Source organism: Bos javanicus, chromosome 29 (assembly GCF_032452875.1).
Source record: "Bos javanicus breed banteng chromosome 29, ARS-OSU_banteng_1.0, whole genome shotgun sequence".
NCBI classification, from domain to species: Eukaryota; Metazoa; Chordata; class Mammalia; order Artiodactyla; family Bovidae; genus Bos; species Bos javanicus.
The window spans coordinates 19,117,243-19,126,724 of record NC_083896.1 but is presented as its reverse complement, the minus strand read 5'-3'; positions in this window follow the sequence as shown (position 1 = coordinate 19,126,724).

The window sequence follows — 9,482 nt, the reverse complement described above, 5'->3', positions numbered from 1 at the left end:
TGACAAAATTCAACATCCATTTATGATTTAAAAAAACTCTCCAGAAAGCAGGAATAGAAGGAACATACCTCAACATAATAAAAGCTATATATGACAAACCCACAGCAAACATTATCCTCAATGGTGAAAAATTGAAAGCATTTCCTCTAAAGTCAGGAACAAGACAAGGGTGCCCACTTTCACCATTACTATTCAACACAGTTTTGGAAGTTTTGGCCACAGCAATCAGAGCAGAAAAAGAAATAAAAGGAATCCACATTGGAAAAGAAGAAGTAAAACTCTCACTGTTTACAGATGACATAATCCTCTACATAGAAAACCCTAAAGACTCCACCAGAAAATTACTAGAACTAATCAGTGATATAGTTGCAGGATATAAAATCAACACACAGAAATCCCTTGCATTCCTATACACTAATAATGAGAAAACAGAAAGAGAAATTAAGGAAACAATTCCATTCACCATAGCAACGGAAAGAATAAAATACTTAGGAATATATCTACCTAAAGAAACTAAAGACCTATATATAGAAAACTATAAAACACTGGTGAAAGAAATCAAAGAGGACACTAATAGATGGAGAAATATACCATGTTCATGGATTGGAAGAATCAATATAGTGAAAATGAGTATACTACCCAAAGCAATTTATAGATTCAGTGCAATCCCTATCAAGCTACCAACAGTATTCTTCACAGAGCTAGAACAAACAATTTCACAATTTGTATGGAAACACATAAAACCTCGAATAGCCAAAGCGATCTTGAGAAAGAAGAATGGAACTGGAGGAATCAACCTACCTGACTTCAAGCTCTACTACAAAGCCACAGTCATCAAGACAGTATGGTACTAGCACAAAGACAGAAATATAGATCAATGGAACAAAATAGAAAGCCCAGAGATAAATCCACGCACATATGGACACCTTATCTTTGACAAAGGAGGCAAGAATACACAATGGATTAAAGACAATCTCTTGAACAAGTGGTGCTGGGAAAATTGGTCAACCACTTGTAAAAGAATGAAACTAGAGCACTTTCTAACACCATACACATAAATAAACTCAAAATGGATTAAAGATCTAAACGTAAGACCAGAAACTATAAAACTCCTAGAGGAGAACATAGGCAAAACACTCTCCGACATATATCACAGCAGGATCCTCTATGATCCACCTCCCAGAATATTGGAAATAAAAGCAAAAATAAACAAATGGGACCTAATTAAAATTAAAAGCTTCTGCACAACAGAAGAAACTATAAGCAAGGTGAAAAGACAGCCTTCAGAATGGGAGAAAATAATAGCAAATGAAGCAACTGACAAACAACTAGTCTCAAAAATATATAAGCAACATCTATAGCTCAATTCCAGAAAAATAAATGACCCAATCAAAAAATGGGCCAAAGAACTAAATAGACATTTCTCCAAAGAAGACATACAGATGGCTAACAAACACATGAAAAAATGCTCAACACCAGTCATTATCAGAGAAATGCAAATCCAAACCACAATGAGGTACCATTTCATGCCAGTCAGAATGGCTGCGATCCAAAAGTCTACAAGCAATAAATGCTGGAGAGGGTGTGGACAAAAGGGAACCCTCTTACACTGTTGGTGGGAATGCAAACTAGTACAGCCCCTATGGAGAACAGTGTGGAGATTCCTTAAAAAACTGGAAATAGAGCTGCCTTATGATCCAGCAATCCCACTGCTGGGCATACATACTGAGGAAACCAGAATTGAAAGAGACACGTGTACCCCAATGTTCATCGCAGCACTGTTTCTAATAGCCAGGACATGGAAGCAACCTTGATGCCCATCAACAGATAAATGGATAAGAAAGCTGTGGTACATATACACAATGGAGTATTACTCAGCCATTAAAAAGAATACATTTGAATCAGTTCTAATGAGGTGGATGAAACTGGAGCCGATTATACAGAGTGAAGCAAGCCAGAAAGAAAAAGACCAATACAGTATACTAACACATATATATGGAATTTAAAAAGATGGTAACAATAACCCTGTGTACGAGACAGCAAATGAGACACTGATATATAGAACAGTCTTTTGGATTCTGTGGGAGAGGGAGAGGGTGGGATGATTTGGGAGAAAGGCATTGAAATAAGTATAATATCATATATGGAACGAGTCGCCAGTCCAGGTTCGATGCACAATACTGGATGCTTGGGGCTGGTGCGCTGGGATGACCCAGAGGGATGGTATCGGGAGGGAGGAGGGAGGAGGGTTCAGGATGGGGAACACATGTATACCTGTGGCAGATTCATTTCGGTATTTGGCAAAACCAATACAATATTGTAAAGTTTAAAAATAAAATAAAATAAAAATTAAAAAAATAAAAAATATAATTGACCATATTTACAAAATAAAGAAGAAAATGTATGTAAAGCAATTAATGCCACAAAGGATTTACTAAAATTTGACATCCAACTGTGATTAAAACTTCTTAGTAAACTGAGATTACAGGGGAATTTACTTCATCTAATAAAAGCTAATTACTACACACCCTAGGGCATACACCATACTAAATGGTGATATGTTCATAGTTTTCCCTCTGAGAATAGAAATAAGATAAGGATGTGCTACCATCACTTGTATTCATCATAATACTGAAGGTATTAGCCAGTCAATTAGGAAAGTAAAAGAAGAAAAAAGAAGAAGGATTAGAAAGGAAGAAACAGAACTATGACAGCTTATGAATAATACGATCAAGTATACAACCACAGAAAATTCTAACAGAAGAAAAATTTTCATACCTTAGAGTAGGTGAAGATTTCAAAAAGAGAATACAAAGCATTTTTAATAGAAAGGAAATAGTTAACAAATTTGACTATATTATAATTCTATCAAAGACACCATATCATGCATCTATCAAGTATACCATTAAGAGCATAAAAGAGTATCCTGAGCATAAATCCAGAAAAGATTAAAACTCTAATTTTAAAAGATACATCCACCCCAATGCTCACAGTAGCACTATTAACAGTAGCAAAGACATGGAGGCAACCTAAATGTCCACTGACAGATGAACGGACAGAGATGTGGCACGTACACACAGTGGAATATTTTAAGCCATATAGAAGAATGAAACACTGTAAAACATTTGCAGCAACATGGTTGGACCCAGAGACTATCATACAACGTGAAGTAAGTCAGACAGAGAAAGATAAATATCATATGATATCACTTATATGTGGAATATATAAAAATGACACAAATGAACTTATTTAGAGAACAAAGATAGACTCACAAACACAGAAAACAAATTTATGGTTACCAATTGGGAAAGGAAGGGGGAAGGATAAATCAGGAGTTTAGGGTTAACAGATATATACTACGGTATACAAAAAAGATAAACAACAAGGACTTACTTACAGTACAGGGAATTATATTCAATACCTTATAGTAAGCTATAAAGGAAAAGAATCTGAAAAAGAATATATATATACATATATGAAAGTATACCTGAAACTAATATAACACTGTAAATCAACTATACATCAATAAAAATTTAATTAATTTTTATTTTTAAAAGAGTTTATCACTTAAATCAACTTTATATCCATCAATTATACAATGGATAATAATCCTATAAGAGAATATTATACAGCAATGAAAAAAAATTGACCAATATATAGAAAAAGAGGAAAAAAAAAACAGAAGTATCTTACAATCTATGCTAAATTTAATGAAGGCAAAGAAAAGAATATACACTGTATGATCCTATGTATAAACAGTTCAAAAACTCATTCATGTTGTTTATCTTCCAAAGGAGAGAGATGCTAGTGTCTGAAAAGGAAAACACAGGGAGCTTAGGAGGGGCTGGTTATATCATATTTGTTGGTCAAGATAGTGGCCACACAGGGCATGGTCAATGTGACAGTTCACTGAGCTGTACACCGCTGAAGGGTGCATTTTTCTGTATAAAGATTTAACAGTATAGTGAAAGAAACCCCAACAATCATGGTTCATGAGCTACATATGACCTTACAAATCATTTAATCCAACTTATTTATTTTACAGATGAGAAAGAAATTGAAGCCAAGAGAAGGTCATAAGGTTGTCAAACAACAAGTGGAAACATTGCAAAAGGAACAAACCCCAAACAGGATATTTTAAAGTGTTATTACTTAGAGAATCTTGAACATATAGTTGGTTGATATGCCTAATATTAATCAAGGAGATAAATATCATTACCTATCCATACTACAGGTAAGATAACTGAGATGAAGAAAGATAGAGAAACTTACCGAAGGTCACAAAGTCAGGGGTGGTCAATGGTAATAACCTTAAGTGTTTGAACTCCAACATAGCTTCTTCTACATGCACCGGGTCTTCTTCATATTGCAGACTAAGTGAATATGAATGGATGTCATTAAATGCAAATTTGTTTTAAAATAAGTTAAAAGAACTAACCAAATCAGTTCTACTGAAGGCATTAGTCTGAACATCTCTAGGATGGGAGCCTTCAAACAGTATATGGTGTCTGAGGACTCAGAAGAATTAAAGAGCTAGTCCAGAGGTCAAAACACAAAAGTCCAAGTGCAGATTCCATTCACTGCAACTATGTAACATGTGACATTGGGCAACTCCTTGACTCTCTGACCACAAGAGTATCAGGGTTGTACAGTGGAGAGGTCTCTGGAATAATAGAGAAGAGCTATAATCCAAGGTCAGTCATATTAACTATAAGACCCTGGGCAAGTTACTCAAACTGAGTTAGCTCAGTTTGTTGTCTACAAAGTGAAATATTCATCTCCTTGAAAAACTGATATATTTCACAAACCTCAAAGATCCTAATATAATATGTGGTAACTAACAGGCACTAAATAAATCATAGCACAGTTATTGCTATTTTATAGTTATTACTATTTTATGATTATTACTATTGTTAGTACTATTTGCATTATTTTTATTACTATTGTTCTTATTATTTGAAGAATCAACTAAGATTTTTTAAAAAGTATGTGCTTTGTAGAAGTTAAAGAGCTTTACAAACATGAGTTATCATTAATGAAGGAAAGTGTCAGAGTAAGATTTCCCAACCCACTCATTACGACAAAGAAACCACGACTGAGGAAAAAGAAACAAATCATATGACTTCATGAAACCAGAGCTAACAGGCTGGAGGAAATAAAAATGGAAACAGAAGCCTGAAACCCTACCCATCCTTTCTTTGGTCAAGTCTATTAGCTTCTGGTAGTATGGGAAACGAGGCTGACACTGCAAAATCCCCCCGGATCGTTGACCTTGTTCATCTTTTTTTTAAGATTTATTTTCAAGAAGCCCCTCCCATAGGTTCCTCTTAGCTAACCTGAGCCCAAGGCAGTAAAAAAGCTCCAAACAAGAGGGATAAACACTAACTTAGTCCAGGTTTTAAATCAACTTTGTTAAACTCTTCCCAAGCTTAGAGAATTCCACCTTGGTTGTGAAAATGGAGCCAGAAAATAATTCTAAACTACATACTACAGAACTTCATAGAATAAACGAAAGGCTCCAGATCCTAACCATAAGAACCAGGCCTTCCCACATGGAATTCTGCAACTCAGCACCAACGATGAGAGGCCCTCAATTACAGCTTCTTGCAATCATTTACGCATCCCCCCCAGGCACACACCGAAGCCACATTAGAGGTCAGCATTAGATAATGGCCACAGACATTCTAACCATTGCCAGCTCAAATCTCAACCACTAACACAGCCCACAGAGTACTCTTCTTTCTCATCTTCCAAATCCCCTTACAGACCCAAAACTACCCCTCTGGAAATTCTGACTCCAAAAGTTTGGTTGGGAGCCAGGCATCTGTGTTTTAGAAAAGCATCGTGAATAAGTCAGATGTGTAAGCTGGTTTGGAAACAACAGAGTATATTATGATGTGGTACATATTTAAGGAAGACAGTTTCATACTCATCCCTGCCACTTTCCAGCTATGAGACCTTAATCAGTTTACTTTTCTCTAAGCCTCAGCCTCCTCAAGTGAAATATGAGTTGCTGTGGATATCAAAGAAAACAAAGATACAAGGTTTCTTTTAGAAATAAAATAGTTCAGGGTTAGAGATGGCCAAGATAGTGGAGTTGGAAGACACTGAACTCACCTTCTTCCACAAACACAGCAAAATCAAAACAATTTACAGAGCTATTATCTATGAAAATGACCTGAAGACTGGCAGGAAAGACTAACCACACCTAAAGATACAGAGAAGGAACCACAACAAGATGGGTAGAAAGGGCAGAGATGCAGTAAAGTCAGGACCCACTCCCCTGGGCTAGTAACCCACAAACAGGAGAAATATCATAAATGCGTAAGTTCTCCCTAAGGAGCGAGGGGTTAAAGCTTCACATTGGGCTACCCATCCTGAGGGTCCTGAACCATAAAGATGAGCCTCCAGAAAGTCTGGCTTTGAAAACCATTGGATGTTCTACAGGAGAGCTGGAGGAAACAGTGACTTCACTTTAATTAGAGGGACACACTCAAAAGCTCACACACTCCAAGTTCCAGTGCAGAGGCAGCAGTTTGAAAAGAGGCTGAGTCAGACACATTTGCTGATGTTGAAGAGCCTCCCAGAGATGCAGGAGGCAATTGGGACTCTCCTAAGGGAAAGCACTGCAGGTGGAAGCCATTTGGGGAGCTTTTCTACTGAAATAACAATGGCACTGGCAAGATCCATTTTCAAGTCCTCCTTGTATGTCACCAATTAGCACCAGAGGCTTTCTAATACAACAATGGGCCAGCAACAGCTCATATCCCCCAGCCAGGCCATGCAGCCAACCATACAGGAAGCATCCTCCACTCTCCAGTGGGCAGGTAGCTACCAGGCCTGCTGGAAGGCAGGGTAGCCAACCAGGCTGAAGGCCAGTCCTATCTATCAACACACCCTCAACAGTCATCTGTGCCACAACAGTGACCCACATAGGGGGCAGCCTAGAGCATCTAACTATGGTAAACACAGGGGAGCATGCGGCTGGATGCCAGAGTGTTGGCTACATAAGGTTACTTCTCCAAGATCAGAAGTGTAAGCAACACAATGAACATGCAGGAAGAAAACACAGAGAAGTGAGCAAAATGAGGATCAGGGAATATGGTCCAAACAGAGGAATAAGACAACACCTCAGAAAAAGAACTAATAAAGTGTAGATAAGAATCCACCCCATAAAGAGTTAAAAATAATCATCATAAAGATGTTAAATGAACTCAGGAGAATGAATGAATAGAGTGAGAAGTTGAACAAAGACTTGGAAAATATAAAGAAACAGATCAGAAGAATATGATAACTGAAGAAAAACATACACTAGAGGAAACAACAGTAGATGAGATGATACAGAGGCATGGATCACTGAACTGGAAGGCAAAACAAAGAAAATCACCTAACCTAAAAAGGAAAAAAAAAAAAAAGAATTTTAAAAAATGAGAGCAGTTTTAAGAGGTTTCTGGGACAACATCAAGTATACTAACATTCACATTATAGGGGTCCCAGAAGAAGAAGAGAGAGGGAAAGTGGCAGAGAATTTATTTGAAGAAATAGTAGCTAAAACCTTCCTTAACCTGGGGAAGGAAACTGACACCCCAGCTCAAGAAGGATAAAAAGTCCCAAACAAGATGAACCCAAAGAGATCCACACAAAGATACATTATACTTAAAATGGCCAGAACTGAAGATAAAAAGAGAACCTTAAGAGCAGCAAGAGAAAAGCAATGAGCTATATATAAGGGAACTCCCATAAGACAGTCATGACTTTTCAGCAGAAACTCTGCAGGCCAGGGGCAGTGGCACAATATATTCAAAGTGGTGAAATGAAAAAACCCACAACCAAGAATACTCTACCTAGCAAATTTATCATTCATATACGAATGAGAGATAAACAGTTTTACAGACAAGGAGTAGCAAAAAGAGTTCAGTAGCACTAAAACAACTTTATAAGAAACATTAAAGGGACTTCTCAAGAGGAAAAAAAAAAAAGACTACAACTAGATACATGAAAATATGAAAGGAAAAATCTTACTGGAAAAGGCAAGCACCCAGTAAAATGAGTAGATCAACAACTTATATACCTAGTAGGAAAGTAAAAAGACAAAAGCAGTAAAATCATCTACATTCACAAGTAATTAAGGGGTATACCAACAAAAGAAAAACTGTAAAATATATCAAAAACATTATAGTAGGGGAGTGGGAGTACATACACAGGGTGATTGAAATGTGTTCAAACTTAAGGGCTTATCAAGTTAAAATGATTATATTAATATGTATGTATGTATGTGTATATTACCTCACGTTTACCAGAATGGCTATTACAAAAAAAACAAATAACAAGTGCTGGCAAAGATGTAGAGAAATGGAACTCTCATGCCCTGCTGACAAAAATATAAATTCATACAGCCATTACTACAAATGGTATGAAGTGAAGTGAAATGAAGTTGCTCAGTAGTGTCTGGCTCTTTGCGACCCCATGGACTGTAGCCTACCAGGCTCCTGGGTCCATGGGATTTTCCAGGCAAGAGTACTGGAGTGGGTTGCCATTTCCAAGTTTCCTCTAAAAATCAAACTACCACACGACCCAGCAAATTCACTCCTGATTATTTACCTGAAGAAAATTGAAACACTAATTGGAAGAGATACGTGCACCCCGATGCTCACTGCAGCCTTATTTACAATAACCAATTTTTGGAAGCAAGCTGAGTGTTCACCAACAGATGAATGGATAACAAAGATGTGGTATAAATACACAATGGGATATTTAAGAATGAAATCTTGCCATTTGCAACAACTGCTAAATGAAATGTCAGACAAAGAAAGACAAATACCATGTGATCTCATTTATTTGTAGAAACTGAAAAACAAAGCTAACAAAAAAATAAAACAAAAAGGACTCACAGACACAGAGAATAAACTGGCCATTGCCAGAGTGGAGGTGGGTGGGACAGTGAAGGAAATAGGTAAAGGGGAATAAGAGGTCCATTTATAAAGTGTACAAGCCAGGGGGATAAAGAATATGGTCAATAATACTGTATGAGGACAGATGGTTACTAGACTTATCATGGTATAATTTCATAATGTATGAAAATGTCAAATAACTATGCAGTATACCTAAAACTAACATAATATTCTATGTCAACTGTGTTTCAGCTTGAAAAAAAAAAAAAGGAAGGCAGCTTTAAAACTGGTCTATCCTTATCATTCAGAGGGCAGACAGAATGAAAACCACAGTCACAGAAAACTAACCAATCAGATCACATGGACCACAGCCTTGTCTAGCTCAATGAAACTATGAGCCATGCCATGTAGGGCCACCCAAGACAGGCGGGTCATGGCAGACAGTTCTGACAAAATGTGGTCCACTGGAGAAGGAATGGCAAACCATTTCATTATTCTTGCCTTGAGACCCCTATGAACAGTATGAAAAGGCAAAATGCCATGAAACTGAAAAATGAACTCCCCAGGTCAGTAGGTGCCCCATATGCTACT